Source organism: Zingiber officinale, chromosome 2A (genome assembly GCF_018446385.1).
Source record: "Zingiber officinale cultivar Zhangliang chromosome 2A, Zo_v1.1, whole genome shotgun sequence".
In the NCBI taxonomy this organism is placed as follows: domain Eukaryota; kingdom Viridiplantae; phylum Streptophyta; class Magnoliopsida; order Zingiberales; family Zingiberaceae; genus Zingiber; species Zingiber officinale.
In genome coordinates this window covers 82,876,641-82,894,365 of record NC_055988.1, presented here as the reverse complement: position 1 = coordinate 82,894,365, position 17,725 = coordinate 82,876,641, and the positions used below count along the sequence as shown (strand labels likewise).

At 38.9% G+C, this 17,725-nt stretch overlaps 1 long non-coding RNA gene across 2 annotated transcripts in view; it reads right to left on the bottom strand.

Annotated features, from left to right (window-relative positions):
* LOC122041360 overlaps positions 1-17,225 on the bottom strand; it is a 28,363-nt gene extending 11,138 nt beyond the window's left edge. Inside the window, exons 1-3 of one of the 2 annotated variants that reach the window (XR_006128969.1) lie at positions 16,792-17,225; positions 16,563-16,696; positions 14,969-15,019 (exon numbers count right to left, since the gene is read on the bottom strand). This is a non-coding gene — a long non-coding RNA (uncharacterized LOC122041360). Of the gene's footprint in view, positions 1-14,676; positions 15,020-16,562; positions 16,697-16,791 lie in introns of those variants that run through there. The other variant, XR_006128968.1, reaches the window with a different exon arrangement.
* Positions 17,226-17,725: the final 500 nt, after the last annotated feature.

The window sequence follows — 17,725 nt, the reverse complement described above, 5'->3', positions numbered from 1 at the left end:
TTCCCTCGTGCCAAGCTCCCTGCTTGGACTTCTCCGTGCCAAGTCTCCATACTTGGACTTTTCCCAGTCAGGTCAACTCACCTTGGGTCAACCAGGTCAACCTTGACCACGGGTTGCACCCACAATCTCCCAAGCTTGTATCCTTGTCAAACATCAAGATACAACCATTGTCAAACACAACTCGTCAAACATCAAAACACAACTCGAGTCAAGTCAACTCGAGTCTGGTCAACCGGGTCAACCTTGACCTAAGGTTGCACCAACACTATCAACTAAGTGAGCGTTCTAAGTGTAAAAATGCTTCTCCGCCTACAGTGAAGGAGACTCTGCTAGTGGAGCTGTTCAACCGCCTTGGATTAACAACCGTCTTGGTTGTAACCAAGTTAAATTCTGTCTCCCTTTTCTTTTGTATTTTTACTTTTATTATAGTTGTTGTTATTTTGAGTTGAAAGCTTTGAGGAGGATATAGTTTTTAATTTTCAGAAGCAATTCACCCCCCTCTTGCCGGCCTCCGCTGCACCTTCATAAGCATGGAAATATCCTGATCCTATCCATCTCTATATAATGTGTACCATAGGGTAAATGAATCAAATCAAAAGATTTAGGTACACAGGTTAGATATGGTATAAAAACCTAGTCTCGTATATCAAAAAACATGGTATGTCATTACCTCTATGATCATAAGTAATCTGAAGGGTACATAAATGAATGCAAACATGTAGCAAAATAAAACATGCTCAGGTAATTGATAATGACATACCATACAGATATAAAACAGAACTATTATCATTTGTTAAAATCTACTATACATATCATATGACAATATCTAAAAAGATAAGTCAAGGTACTTGCCTCCAATGTAGATCGTATCTGAAATAGATCCCTCGTCGAGATGTCGTCTCAAATCAAAGTCCTATCATAAATCGTACCATTTAGCTAAGTTTTATATAACAAAAATAGCTAAACAAAATCCTAATTCGATTTATGGTTCAATTCTATTGGATAATCTTATCCTTCCTTTATATTTAAAATCCATGAATTAATCCAACTAGAGATGTCAATTGATAATTGAATCTCTAACCCATGATCAATCATTTAAGCAATCCTAACCATTTCACCTTCTAATTAGGTTTTGCATTTAGCATAATCAAAACAATAACCTTAATTTCAAATTCCTCTAGCCCTTACCTTAGTATGGGTGCTCCCTGTTAGCTCACAGTCGAAGAACTTGCTGCCGAAAACGATGAGCAGCGCTAGGAAGGGCTATTGTCATCTAAACCAAATACCCTAATTTAGTACTAATCATAGATCAACAAAGCTCAGGTTAAGGAATTCGTTACCCATGGTTTCCTCTTCTTCTCCCGTGCCCTAGGTCTCCGACTTCACCACTTCAGTACCCGATCGTGCTGGCCCTGTCCATCCCAGTGTCGGCCGAGCATCCCATCTCTTTTCCCGATTATTGCAAGCCACAGTGCCGAGCCACTCTACGCAACAGGTACGAGTCAACGATCCTCCTCTTATTTCCGGATCTCTGGTGTCTACCCTTTTTCCCTTGCAGATCTGTCAACCCTTTTTACCTGGCGAATCTAGGTAGAGTATCAGTTGCGGCTCTTCTTTGCCTCAGCGCGACACCACCGCAGCCACTTGCTGAGTGAGAGTCACCGATCACCAGGTGTCGCTGCTGTAGCAACAAGAATCCTGTTGGGATGTATACTAAAAGCCTAGCTTTTGTATAAACATTTTGAAATAAGAATCACATTGGTCAAATGTCTGCATTTATGTTAAATGTAGTTGTCCATTTAATTTATATTGTAGATAACATGGCGTGTGGTGTCACACAGAAGGTCATGTTATCGGTTCCTTATAAATTATAAATAGTAGCTCACAACCAAGATGGAAAGGGACAAACCATTGGAATGGTTGTAGTGTAATTTGGTATTAGTTTATCTTGACTATAAAATTACCCTACTACACTTTATGTGTATTGAGAAGGACCATTGGAGGTTGTTCGATTTATACTGACTATATAAAAGAACAAACCTCTGTTATTATGGATGTGCGTACTCTTAATCCCAATATAATAACAAGCACATATACTTAGTATTTATTTCTTTGATTTATCAATGGGTGAGATTTGGTTCGTCAAATCAATAGACTCGATAAGTTGGAAAATAATATTATTTATATGGTGTGCTGTTGATTATAAAAGGAAACTGTGTCATAGTGATCTAGGTTGATGATGTCTCCTTGAGGAGCTCATAAGGATTGTCATGTAAAGCCTGCAGGTGGACTTAGTCCAACATGACAATGAAGTTGAGTGGTATTACTCTTGGAGCTAGATATTAACTAAGTGAGTTGTCAGTAACTCATTTAATTAATGGACTTTTGATATCTTAAACACAGGGAGATTAACCCACTCATGAAAAGAAGGAGCCTATAATGTAATTTGAGATTGGTGCGACAGTGCAATAATAACTCTTTAGTGGAATGAGTTATTATTGATGGACTTGAGTTGTGTGTTCAGGGCGAACACGGAAAGCTTAAGCTCATCGGGAGGCCAAAACTAATTTCTCCTCTAGGTCCCTGTTGTAGTCTCAATAAAGCATCATATCCATCCATTCAAAGCCCAGCTTCTTAGCCTAGCTAGGGGTCGGCCACAAGCCAAGCTTGGAGCCCTAGCTATGGACAGCCAAGCCTAGCTTGGAGCCAAGAGGTGATCGGCCATAGCTTGGTGCCCAAGCATGGGCCGACCACAATGATTTTAAAAGGAGTTTTAAATTTTTAAAATCTTTCTTTGTAGCCATCTATAAGTTTTAAAAGAGAGATTTTAAATTTTAAAAGTTTCTTTTTAAAAATTTATAAAACTTTATTTTTTTGTAACCATGTAAAAGAGAATTTAAAAGAGAGGTTTTAAATTTTAAATTTTAATTTTAATTTTTAAAACTTTCTCTTTTATCATCCACAATAGGAATTTAAAAAGAGAGCTTTTAAATTTGTAAAAAAAAATTCCTTATTTGCTTGTGGCCGGCCATCACATGCTTGGTGTCCAAGCAAGGGTCGGCCACATAAGGAATTGAAAGGGAACCATGAGAAGGATTAAAAGGAAGATTTTAATTTTTTGTAAAAATCTTCCCTTTTTAGCCATGAGCAAGGATTATAAAAGAAAATGAGGTGATGCCTCATGGTACATCTATTCTATTTTTTTCCTCTTGCTTGTTCTCCTTGGTGGCCAGTGATAACCATGATTTTACTGCATTATTTTGATTCATATATGCATGGTTTGATGTTGATTTCATAGGTTAAAATCATGGCTACATCACATTTTGTGCATTATGTGTATTTTTGGACTAAATTGTAAATTACTTTATTTTTATATTATTTTATGCTAATATTTGATTCTTATTTTGTAGGCATCAAAGGATCTTGAATTTGGATCTATTTGGACCGAAATTGGGCTCAAATCGGAGTTCAAACAAGAAGATCAAGCTTTAAAACATTATGGGCCATTTATCAAGAATAGGACAGATCTGGACCATCCGTTGAAGATCTGGCCGATTAAACTTAATGGGGAGCAGATCTGAGCCATTGATGAAGATCCAGAAGTTTTGATCCAGATCTGAGTTCATCTAGCCATTGATCAAGCCGAATTAATCTGGGCCGTTCAATGAAGACTAGGCCGATCTGGGCCATCCAGTGATGATCTGATCAATCTGACCTACGGGAGGGTAGATCCAGACCCTAGATCAACATCAGTACCTTCGGATCAGATTTTGGATGACTTTTCACCGTTGATTTAGCCCGGAATCATCTCAACCGTCCATTCCAGATCCAGATTTGATTTAAATGAGAAGCTACAGTACCCAGCTTCTTCGTCGACTCCACAGCGCACAGCAGCTTCGTCCCGCGGTGATTTTTCTAGATTTCAACCACCTTTCCTTCTCCTTTCAATCTCCCGAGCTTCAATCTCGGTGGAGAGCTTCTCGGCGGCATCATCCCGATCTTCTGGAGCCATTGGAGGGTGTTCTCTCCGGTGGAATTTGGCTCGCGGCATCTCCCTATTTCACCTCAGATTTGGAGGTGGTCCTCCAAATCCGAGCTCAGATTCTCATCAGAAGCGTTAGGCGATGGTCGTCCTCCGGCGTTGCTGAACTCCATCTGACGTCCATCCGCGTCCCACAGCTTCCCATCAGATCCAGAGATCAGATTTCAGATTTCGGCCATTCTTGGGGTTTTGGGTTGTTTCCAGTGTGCCGAAGGTGGTCCGTCGGTACTTGTGAGCATTCCTCGAGCTGATACGACACTGAGATGCTCCACTGAGGTCCGAAATTGGGTGGTTTCGATTTCGACCTCTTGTGTGACGGCTTGAGTGTGAAGTTTGATGAGATTGGTTGTGAGAATGGATTGGTTTACCTTTTTATTTCATTTTAGTTCTTTTTCTTACTGTTTTATAGCTTAGACAGATTTCTTTTAATGTTTGTTACGTTTTAGCAAGTAACCTAGCATTTCATTTCATAGTTGAAGCTTAATTTGTGTTTATTTGATATTTGGTTAATTGTTTAGTGTTTAAGTGTTAAGTTAGGGTTGACATTTTGTTGTAGATCAGATTTACTTGTGTTTTTGTATTTCATTTCTAGTTTAAGTGTGTGTTAATAATTTAATCAAAACATAGAGTGACAATGCGTTTGGGTTTGATTGTTGGCACACAAGTGTTCATTAGCATATAGTTAGGTTTTACTCTTGCATTAGATTAGTTTTTATTTGCTGTGCTTTACTTTTGTAGATTTAGATTCAAGCTTAAACTCCCCCATTTTCATACTAAAACCCCAAAAATAGGAAATAAAGACAATCCTAAATTACATTCTACCGTTGGTTCCTCGGGATCGATCCTAGGCTCATTACTACGACATTATTATTTAATTAAGGGGTTCAGTGGAAAATACATTTGTACAATTTGATTAGCGGATGTGACAGATTCGCTACACCAGCCGGCCCTCTCTCTCTTTTTCCCTTTCTCTCTTTTGGTTCTCTTGGTGGTGGTGACCAAATCTCTTGAATGAAGAAGAAGGCTTTGGGTGGTGTTCATCTTGGTAGATCATCGCCCACATGACGTCCAAGAGGAGGAGAGGAATACAACAAAAGATCTTGAGGTCTTTGCATACAAAGGAAGGTATAACTAGTTGTTATTTTCCGCATCATACTAGTTTAGTTATTCTTTGTATAGATCCTAAAATACCAACACAAAAGGCAAAACGATCTTAGGATTTTATTGTGTTTTTTTTTATTATTTTTCATTTGTGTTTCTTTTCGTGATCTTTTGTAGTTAAACCTATGATTTACTGTAAGTAGTTTAAATATCTAATTTCTTTGAAAGACTTTGTCTAAAATTGGTGGATGTTCTCATACCCAAGAAGGCTGAGTGCCTCGTCATGGCCTGGAAGCCAATCTTTGAAATAGATATTTAATCAACTTTTGTAAATTGGTTTTAACTTATAAAGAACACATGGATTAAACTTAGGATTAATAATGTTAAGTTTCGTTTGCAATCCAAGTTTAATCTTTGAAGAACACATGGATTGCTAGAAATAATTCTGTGCTTGTACAATTTTTTTTTTTGTACAGGGGAAACAGAACAGACTTCCAAGTAGCAGAACCTAAACCCAACAATTGGTATCAGAGCTAGATTTTGCCTTTGTGTGTTTGGTTTTTAGTTTAATTATGCACCGTTCATACATAATTTTAGGCATGATAATAGTAGGATGTTCAAATAGATTAACTCTGTGATTGCAGGCATCCTAGTTCCGACTATTATGGTCTATTGTGTTTGTGTGTGATTGGACCCTTGGACATGTCGTGGGCATTTTTATGTGTGTGCATGATTGTATTTATAAAATACAGCAGGAGCTGTATTTAGATTTAGGATTTTATATTTTGTTATATTTAGATTACATGTACATTCCTTTGTGGAATATAGGATCGATAAATGTAATTTTTTTTTATTTTTGTTCGATCTAGATTACATGTACATTCCTTTGTGGAATATAGGATCGATAAATGTAAAATTCTATTTTTGTCACGGATCGTATCCTTGCTTTGCGTGGTGCTATTTGGAGGACCGGAGGCGCAACGAAAAAGAAAACAAGATAGATGCGAAGAGATGACCTGTTGACGGCGATTAAGGATGGCGGCAACTAGGGTTGGCGACACACGGAGGACAGCGATGGAAGAGACCATAATAGTTGGAAATTTTTTTTTCCATATTTATTGCTTTTTATATGTGTTGTGTGTATGTGCTTGCATGTTAAACTTCCTCATCTTAAATAACTAAGTGGGAGAGGAATTATTTAATTTCATGAAAATTATTTAATTCCACGGTCTCCATTACTGGTTTGTAAGTGATGCAAACAAATTTGCGCGTCGGCTCTGAGTGCCTTCCTCCATAACGGATGAGTTTGTTTGTGGATCACTAGATCAAACTTCCTTTATGGATGATTATAGGAAATTATTTAGGAGCGTATGATCTTCTCCAACTGAAGGGGCACAATCCTATTTAATGGACTAAGTATCAAGTAATGGTATACACTTAGGCACATTTAATAGTATCCTCCCCAACGGAGTCACTGCTATTATTTGTGTCACCGAAGACAAACCAACTATTAATTTTAAAAACCCCCTCTTACAAATGTTTGAATTTTGTATACGTCCACACTAATGTGGAATACAAAATTCACGGTGTTTTGAGATGTTGGTGAATTTAAAATTAATGGGTAAAACCTCCTCTTACAAATGTTTGAATTTTGTATACGTCCACACTAATGTGTCATACAAAATTCACGGTGTTTTGATGTGTTGGTGAATTTAAATGATATTGTTTGAGGAATCAATATTATTTTAAATTCTAAAGTTTGACCAAAACTTATTTTGTGATTCTTAGGATTTCAAATGGCCTTCAATCCTCTTGCTTTTATTTTGAAGGAGAATAAACTTACTGGTCCCAATTACATAGATTGGAAAAGAAACCTAGACATTATCTTGACTGCTGAAGGCTATAAGTTCGTGTTTTTTGAGGTTTGTCCTAGCTTGCCTAACAGCGATTCTAGTGAAGAGGACATTAAGTATCATAAGAAGTGGGTCAGGGCAGATGAAATGGCATGATGTTACATTTTGGCTTCTATATCAAATGTATTGCAACATTAGCATCAGGCCATGTCCACTGCTTATGATATAATGCACAATCTTAAAGAACTCTTCGGACACCAGAATCGGGCTGCCAGGTAGGAAGCTATGAGGAACTTGATGACGACCACCATGACTGAGGGGACACCTGTGAGGGATCATATCCTCAAGATGATGGCTCATTTGAATAAGATAGAAGTCCTTGGAGTAGAAATCGATGGGGAACTCCAGGTCGATATCATTCTACAATCGCTACCTAAGAGTTTTGAGCAGTTTCGCTTGAACTACAATATGAATAAAAGGATTTATTCATTGGTGAAACTTCTGACAGAACTCCAAGCAGCGGAAGGGCTATTTCATCAGAGTTCTCAAGTTCACGTTGCTGAAAATATTTCTATTTCTAAGCCGAAAGGCGGAAAGAAGAAAAAGAAACGAGCTGGTCGGCAAAGAAAGTGAATCAACCTCTAGGGGCTGGATGGAAAGTAGGTATGAAGAAACCGAAGGGCAAGTGCTTCATATACAAGCAGTCTGGACATTGGAAGGTGAACTGCCCTCGTAAAAAGGAGAACAATAAAGGTATATCTTATTCTCTAGTAGTTGAAACATGTTTAGCGGTGTTATCTACTAGTACCTAGTGTGTAGATACGGGAGCCACTGATCATGTCTGCAATTCATTGCAGGGGTTTCAGGAAACCCGAAGACTACATGAAGGGGAGATTACCATCTACATGGGTAATGCTACGAAAGTGGCAGCTGTTGCAGTGGGAGATGTTTATTTATCTTTTGAGAAGAATAAAACATTGATTTTGAGAAATTGTCTTTAGTACCAAGTTTTAGAAAGAATTTAATTTCAGTTTCTAAACTTTTTATGGATGGATATTCTGTTTCTTTTAATGACAATGTGGTTGTCAAGAGAAAATAGAGTGATTATCTATTCTGGTACATTAGTTGACAATTTGTATACTCTAAAACTAATAGCTCCCACGATGCAACAAATGGAAATTAATAACACATCTTCTAACTCTAATAAGAGAATGCATCATTTGGAAATGAACCAAACATATCTTTGGCATCTAAGGCTTGGTCATATTAACTTGAGTAGGATTCAAAGGTTAAAATCCGATGGACTTTTGGGTTCATTAGTGGTGAAAAACTTTCCAACCTGCGAATCTTGCTTAGAAGGTAAAATGACTAAGAGACCTTTTAAGGCCAAAGGGTATAGAGCCAAAGATGTATTGGAATTGGTTTATTCTGATTTGTATAGACCTATGACTATCCAGGCGAGAGGTGGTTTCGAATATTTTGTCTCTTTTATAGATAACTATTCGAGATATGGATACATTTACTTGACGCGCCGCAAGTCTGAGTGCTTTGATAAGTTCAAAGAGTACAAGGCTGAGGCGGAGAAACATCATGGTAAAAGTATCAAGACACTACGGTCTGATCGTGGTGGCGAGTACCTCTTAGGAGAGTTTAGGAATTATTTATCAGAGGTCGGGATTCAAACCCAACTGTCTGTACCTGGTACACCCCAATAGAATGGTGTGGCAGAACGAAGGAATATGACTCTTATGAAAATGGTTAGATCGATGATGAGTTATTCAGAATTACCAAATTCATTTTGGGGATATGCTTTGGAAATGGTAATATACATTCTGAACATGGTACTTTCTAAGTCAATACCTTTTACTCCCATAGAATTATGGAATGGGCGTATGCCTAGTCTGAGACACATTCGAATTTGGGGTAGTCCAGCACATGTGCTGAAGGGAGACACTGATAAGTTGGAATAACGTACAGAAGTTCGCTTATTTATGGGCTATCCTAAAAGAATGAAAGGTGATTTATTTTATAGTCCTAAAGATCATAAGGTCATTGTTAGCACCAATGCCCGATTTTTAGAAGAGGACTATGTAATGAACCACAAGCCCATGAGTAAAATTGTTCTTGAGGAAATAAGAGAGGACACGTCTACTTTAATACCATCTGTACAAGATGAGATACCACAAGAAACTGCAACACGTGTCATAAATGATGCATAATTACAAGACGTGCCTCGTCGTAGTGGGAGGGTTGTTAGGCAACCTGATAGATTCATATTTTTGGGAGAGTCTTCGGACTTGATCCCTGGTGAACATGAACCTGATCCCTGGACCTATGACGAAGCACTCCAAGATAAAGATGCAGCATCTTTGCAAAGTGTGATGAATTCTGAAATAGAATATATGTAATCTAATCAGGTCTGGGAGCTTGTAGAACCACCAAATGGTGTAAAAATCATTCGATGTAAATGGGTCTATAAAAGAAAAAGAGGAACAGACGGGAAGGTGGAAACCTTCAAAGCAAGGCTTGTTGCGAAAAGGTATACTCAGAAAGAGGAAATGGATTATGAGGAAACTTTTTCATCGGTAGTCATGCCTAAGTCTATCCGGATTCTTTTATCTATTGCCGCTCATATGGATTACGAGATTTAGCAAATGGATGCCAAGACAGCTTTCCTTAATAGAAGTCTTGAAGGAAACATCCATATGAAGCAACCATAGGGATTCATTGCGAAGGGCAAAGAGCATCTAGTATGTAAGCTTAATCAGTCTATCTATGGACTGAAGCAAGCTTTGAGATCTTGGAACATCTGGTTTAATGAAGTAATCCAGTCTTATGAATTCATTCAGTGTCTGGATGAGTCATGTGTATACAAGAAGTGTGACGGAAACGTGGTGGTATTTCTTGTACTATACGTAGATGACATTTTGCTCATTGGCAACAATGTCAAAGTGTTATCAGACGTAAGGGTATGGTTGTCGAAGCAATTTGATATAAAGGACTAGAGAGAATGCAGGCATATTCTTGGGATCAAAGTTATAAGGGATCGCAAGAAAAGGATGTTGTGCTTATCCCAAGCTTCATATATCGATACGATCCTAGCTCATTTTAGCATACAAAACTCCAAGAAAGGTTTTCTGTCTTTTCGGCATAAAGTATCTTTATCTAAAGAGATGTCTCCTAAGACATCAAGAAGATAGAGGAGATGAAGGCAGTTCCTTATGCATCGGCTATAGGAAGCCTTATGTATGCGATGCTATGTACGAGACCATATATCTGTTTTGCCGTGGGCATGGTTAGCAGATATCAAAGTACCCCAGGACAAGGACATTGGACTGTCATAAAGCATATGATTTGCCCAGATATTAAAGTACCTGAGAAGGACTAGAGATTATATGCTAGTTTACCAGGCAGATGATTTGCTCCCTGTGGGTTACACGGATTTTGACTTTCAATCAGATAGGGACAATAGTAAGTCAACCTCAGGGTATGTGTTTACTTTGGGAGGTGGAGCCATAGCAAGAAGGAGTGTTAAGCAGAAATGTATTTTGGACTCCACCATGGAAGCTGAGTATGTGGCAGCCTCTGAGGCAGCAAAAGAAGCTGTATGACTCAGGAACTTCTTAATGGACTTAGATGTGATTCCTGGTTTGCCCAAAATTATCACAATTTATTGTGATAATAGTGGTATAATTACAAACTCGAAGGAACCACGAGCCCATAAGGCTAGTGAACACATAGAGCTCAAGTACCACCTGATACGAGATATCGTAAAGCGAGGAGAAGTTGTTGTCGCCAAAATTACATCAAAGGATAACCTGACAGATCCTTTCACTAAGGCCCTTTCAGTGAGAGCTTTTGATGGGCATGTTGAGGGGATAGGAATCAGATGTATGGTAGCATATATGACAGCATAGTCTTTTAGTATAAGTGGGAGATTGTTGGGATGTATACTAAAAGCCTAGATTTTTGTATAAACATTTTGAAATAAGAATCACATTGGTCAAATGTCTACATTTATGTTAAATGTTGTTGTCCATTTAATTTATATTGTAGATAACATGGTATGTGGTGTCACACAAAAGGTCATGTTATCGGTTCCTTATAAATTATAAATAGTAGCTCACAACTAAAATGGAAAGGGATAAACCATTGAAACGGTTGTAGTGTAATTTGGTATTAGTTTATTTTGACTATAAAATTACACTAGTACACTTTGTGTATATTGAGAAGGACCATTTGAGATTGTTTGATTTATACTAACTATATAAAAGAACAAACCTCTATTATTATGGATGTGCGTACTCTTAATCCTGATATAATAACAAGCACATATACTTAATATTTATTTCTTTGATTTATCAATGAGTGAGATTTAGTTCATTAAATCAATAGGCCCGATAAGTTGGGTAATATTATTTATATGGTGTGTTGTTGATTATAAAAGGAAACTGTGTCCTTGTGATCTAGGTTGATGATGTCCCCTTGAGGAGCTCATAAGGATTGTCATGTAAACCCTGCAGGTGGATTTAGTCCGACATGACAATGAAGTTGAGTGGTACTACTCTTGGAGCTAGATATTAATTAAGTGAGTTGTTAGTAACTCATTTAATTAATGGGCATTCGATATCTTAAACACAAGGAGATTAACGCACTCATGATAAGAAGGAGCTCATAATGTAATTTGGGATTGGTGCGGTAGTGCAATAATAACTCTTTAGTGGGATGAGTTATTATTGATGAACTTGAGTTGTGTGTTCGGGGTGAACACGGGAAGCTCAAGCTTATCAGGAGGCCAAATCTAATTTCTCCTCTAGGTCCTTGTTGTAGCCTCAATAAAGCCTCATATCCATCCATTCAAAGTCCAGCTTCTTAGCCTAGCTAGGGGCCGGCCACAAGCCAAGCTTGGAGCCCAAGCTATGGTCGGCCAAGCCTAGCTTGGAGCCAAGAGGTGGCCGGCCATAGCTTGGTGCCCAAGCATGGGCCGGCCACAATGATTTTAAAAGGAGTTTTAAATTTTTTAAAATCTTTCTTTGTAGCCATCTATAAGTTTTAAAAGAGAGATTTTAAATTTTAAAACTTTCCTTTTTTGTAATAGGCCGCATGGTTTTTAAAAGAGAATTATAATTTTTTTTTTAACTTTTCTTTTTGGTAACCATCCACATGGTTTTTAAAAGAGAGTTATAAAAATTTATAAAACCTTCATTTTCTGTAACCATGTAAAAGAAAATTTAAAAGAGAGGTTTTAAATTTTAAAACTTGGTTTTAATTTTTAAAAATTTCTCTTTTTATCATCCATAATAGGAAATTAAAAAGAGAGCTCTTAAATTTGTAAAAAAAATTCCTTATTTGCTTGTGGCCGGCCACCACATGCTTGGTGTCCAAGCAAGGGCCGACCATATAAGGAATTGAAAGGGAACCATGAGAGAGATTAAAAGGAAGATTTTAATTTTTATAAAAATCTTTCCTTTTTAGCCATGAGCAAGGATTATAAAAGAAGAGGAGGTGATGCCTCATGGTACATCTATTCTATTTTTTTTTTCCTCTTGCTTGTTCTCCTTGGCGGCCGAACCTCTCTCTCTCTTTTTCCCTTGCTCTCTTTTTGTTCTCTTGGTGGTGGTGGCCGAATCTCTTGAAGGAAGAAGAAGGCTTGGGTGGTGTTCATCTTGGTAGATCGTTGCCCACACGACACCCAAGAGGAGGAGAGGAATACAACAGAAGATCTTGAGGTCTTTGCATACAAAGGAAGGTATAACTAGTTGTTATTTTTCGCTTCATACTAGTTTAGTTGTTCTTTTATAGATCCTGAAATACCAACACAAAAGGTAAAATGATCTTAGGATTTTGTTGTGTTTTTTTAGTGTTTTTCGTTTGTGTTTCTTTTCATGATCTTTTGTAGTTAAACCTATGATTTACTGTAAGTAGTTTAAATATCCAATTTTTTTGAAAGGCTTTGTCTAGAATTAGTGGATGTTCCCATACCCAAGAAGGCCGAATGTCTCGCCATGGCCTAGAAGTCAATCTTTGAAATTGATATTTAATCGACTTTTGTAAATTGGTTTTAACTCAATCATAAGAGCTCTGTCCAATGTCTCCAGGTAAGACAAATTCCCAAAGCCGACAATCTTTACTTGCAGATGTCCATCCAGTCCCTGGACAAACTGAAGCATACGAGACCTATCCTCAGCAACCAACTCTGGATAAAATATGGCTAACCGATTAAACTCAGCATTGTACTCTGTAACGGTGCGATTGCTCTGCCAAAGACTCAGAAAATCATGTCGGTGAGTCGTTTGATATGCCCATGAAAAGTACCGACTCTCAAAAGTCTCTCTAAATCTCGCCCAAGTAATGTTCTGTTCACCTAGGATGGAGCGTTGCGTATCCCACCAGATGTTGGCCTTCTCTCGTAGATGGAAAGCAGCCAGCTCTGCTTTCTCCCACTCTGAGCAAGACATGTAGAAGAAGGTTCGCTCCATCATCTCAATTCAGGACTGAGCCACACTCGGATCAATCTCTCTGCAGAATAGGGTGAATTGACTCTTCATCGACTCTGCTAAGGTTGGGATCCGGGCTCGCGCCGCGACAATATCAGTGAGGTGGGTAGGGATCGCCGCGGGAACTGGCGGAATCACTGGAGCTGGTGCTACAGGAGGTACGGCTGGATAGACGGGGGAGGTACTCCCGATGCTGCTGCAAAGGCTGGGGCATGTACCACTAGTGGCACTGCCAGGTTAATATAGGTGGGACGCGGTTGGGGGTACAACAGGTGGTGGTACCAGATATGGAGCAACCAGTACTGTTGGTGCGGGTGCGGGGTACGCAGTAGGCACTAGTGGCACTGGTGTCGGGTACATAGGAGGCACTGGTGGCGGTGGTGTCAGGTACTATGTAGGCATAGGTGTCGGGTATGCTTGTGGTACCGCTGGTGGTACCGTAAATACGGTAGGGGTGGGTACGATGGGTACGACCGAGGTAGGTACCTCTAGAGTAGCCATCGGAGTCTGGGAACCCGACGCGCCCGCAGTATCATAAAGAGTCTATCCCTGAATGACAGGCTCGACTCCCATAGACGTCTTTGGCGACTCTACTGCCAGGGACTCCAACGTCCTCTTACGTGGTCGTCCTGCACCACGTATCGGCACAGGTGCACGTGTAGATCTCCTCATATCTATTAAGTGATAACCTAGTTATTACAATAAGTAACAAAATTATAAAATTACATTTTTACCTATTTGTCGTCTGAAGATGTTCCGTCGCTATCCAGTCCCCATTTTTTACCTCAAAATTTCGAACGAGAAAATCAATGGAAACACGTACACATCCAAAAATAAATACCCAAATTAACTAGCAAACTTGGGCTAACTCGAAAATCCAAACACGGAAAGCAAGTATCATAAACCCGCTCTGATACCAAATAAATTGGTATCAGATTATTTCAAAAATCCAACCCACGAAAATCAAACACTGTATACCTATCTCTGATACCAAATAAATTGTTACGCCCCGAGGAGTCCCTGCCAGACAAAAATTCGACAACATCTCCCCTGTACCAGTGACAATTTGAAACTTAACTACAACGCACAATACACGACCAATATATATATATATATATATATATATATATATATATATATATAATAAACACAACAACCACACAGTATAATAATAAAAAACAAACTAAAGCAACGATAAAGAAGACATCTCAAATATTCTACTCAACTACACCTATAAAACTCAAATCTTATTCCTACTCCACTACACCCATAAAACTCAAATCTCAATGACACAATAAAGTCAACTCACCTCTTCTGCCATCCAAATAGGCATGTAGCAGAACATATCCAAATAAAATCTCATCGACAAATAAAAGACCATAAGATATCCAAGGTGGCAAAACATACTAGTCTGAAATACAATAAGAGTCGATAACATAAATATGAAAATCAAGGAAAAGATCCAAAACGAAAACCTCGCAATCTGAAGGGGGGACTAGCAACTGGAATCTCCTAGCGGCCTCAACCTGAAAATACTAATATCAACGGGGTGAGTCAACTACTCAACGGGTACTACTGACATGTATAGTAAGAAAATAACAAATAATAATAAATATGCGTACAGTCTCCTGGATATATATATCATATGAAAAATGTAAAACTGTAAGGAAAAGGAGTATCTGTAATAATCAGGACCTGGGTAAAGGGATAACAAGGTTGTCAGACCAAGAAGTATCATAAATCCTGTATGCATGTCAAACATATGCATCCACCAAATACGCAACATATAAAGTGCAGCAAACACAAGCAATAAATGCAATCATGCATATGATGCAAATGACATGGTCACCCCTGACGTAGTCAACCATCTCACACACGATGGTGAGACTGAGTGGGTAGGGCTATGACAACCGTGCACTCTGCCATCACTGCTCCTGAGCGATCGAGTAGATGGGATGCTGTCGGAGTACACCTATCCTCCTACCCCAAATCATAAGTGGAGGAGCTCAATGCTCTCATCTCCTTGAGACAATCCAGAGGAGCGATCCCTGTCCTGCTACCTCGCTGTGTCACACTACCCATAAGTGGACCAACGGAGCAGCAACAGGGCAACCTACTGCAACACACCCTGCTTGAATTAAAACCACTAACCCATGAGTGGTTGTGTGTGCAGATCCATGTAACTGGCGATGTGCTCAACAATAATGGAGCCGACTATCGCACAACATGCAATCATGCGAGATGGTGCATGACAGTAAGCATGGAAATATCATGATCCTATCTATCTCTATATAATGTGTACCATAGGGTAAATGAATCAAATCAGAAGATCTACGTACACAGGTCAGATATGGTATAAAAATCTAGTCTGGTATATCAAAAGGCATGGTATGTCATTACCTCTATGATCATAAGTAATTTGAAGGATACATAAATGAATGTAAACAGGTAGCAAAACAAAACATGCTCAGGTAATAGATAATGGCATACTATACAGATATAAAACATAACTATTACTATTTGTTAAAATCTACTATACATATCATATGACAATATCTAAAAAGATAAGTCAAGGTACCCGCCTCAAATGTAGATCGTATTCGAAATAGATCTCTCGTCGAGACGCCATTTCGAATCAAAGTCTTGTCATAAATCGTACCATTTAGCTAAGTTTTATATAACAAAAATAGTTAAACAAAATCCTAATTCGATTATGGTTCAATTCTATTGGATAAGTTTATCTTTCCTTTATATCTAAAATCCTTGAATTAATCCAACTAGAGATGTCAATTGATAATTGAATCTCTAACCCATGATCAATCATTTAAGCAATCCTAACCATTTCACCTTCTAATTAGGTTTTGCATTTAGCATAATCAAAACAGTAACCTTAATTTCAAATTCCTCTAGCCCTTATCTTAGTATGGTTGCTCCCTGTTAGCTCACAGCCGAAGAACTTGCTTCCGAAAAGGGTGAGCAGCACTAGGAAGGGCTATTGTCATCTAAACCAAATACCCTAAATCAGTACTGATCATAGATCAACAAAGCTCAGGTTAAGGAATTCATTACCCATGGTTTCCTCTTCTTCTCCAGTGGCTTCTTGTTGCTACAGCAGCAACTCCTGGCGATCGGTGACTCTCACTTAGCAAGTGACTGCAGTGGTGTCGCGCCGAGGCAAAGAAGAGACGCAACTGATACTCTACCTAGATTCGCCAGGGAAAAAGGGTTGATAAATCCGCAAGGGTAAAAGGGTAGACACCATAGATCCGGAAATAAGAGGAGGATCGTTGACTCGTACCTGTTGCGCGGAGTGGCTCGGCACTGTGGCTCGCAACAATCGGGAAAAGAGATGGGATGCTCGGTCGATGCCGGGATGGATAGCTCCAGCGCGATCGGGTGCTGAAGCGGCAAAGTCGGGGACCTAGGGCATGGGAAGCACACTCGGTCGGATCTGGTGGTCGATCAATGAGTTTGTGCTGGCGAGGAAGAGGAGCTCGGTGTCGAAGAGGGGCATCAGCGCGTTCCTGATCTCCCTCGATCTAGGGCTCGGCTGGCAACGCCGCTTTTGGCTGTGGCGACCCCAGGACGACGCGACAAAGAGGAGGAGAAAGCGCGATTAGATCGGGAAGAGAAAGGGAATTGGGTGAGGAGCAGAAGAAGGAAGACGATCGGTTTGGGGAGAGAGAAAGAACCGGGAGGAAGAAGAGAAATGGGGGACGACGTCGAGGAGAAAGAAAAGGAGGAGGAAATAAAGAAAAAGAAAAAGAAAAATCAAACTTTTCCTTGTTTAAATGGGATAGCTCAAACAAGCTTTCCCATAGTCCCATATTTAATCCCCTTAAACTCGTTATACGAGCTTCGAAAAATTTCCAGAAAATTTCTAAAATTTTTTAAAAATTCCCTTAAAATTATTCCTCCGTTATCAAAGTGTCATATTTTACACAAATCAAGGGGCAGCTTCCAAGAACAAAACTAAGGTACCATTAGTTAATGGTATTTCTTTAAATAATGGCAAAAATATGGTAGAAATAATTTCTATCATTTTAATATTATTTATCATGAAAATAGGAAGCATGAAAAATATAAGAAAAATTACAAGTCATTTTATGCTAGAATTATTTTACCTAAGGGTGGGAAGGTAGATAACAATTTAGGCAAGAAATCCAAGGAAATTAAATATGTGTCTAAAAATAAGAATATCCAAGGCAATAAGAAAAAAAAATCCAAATCTA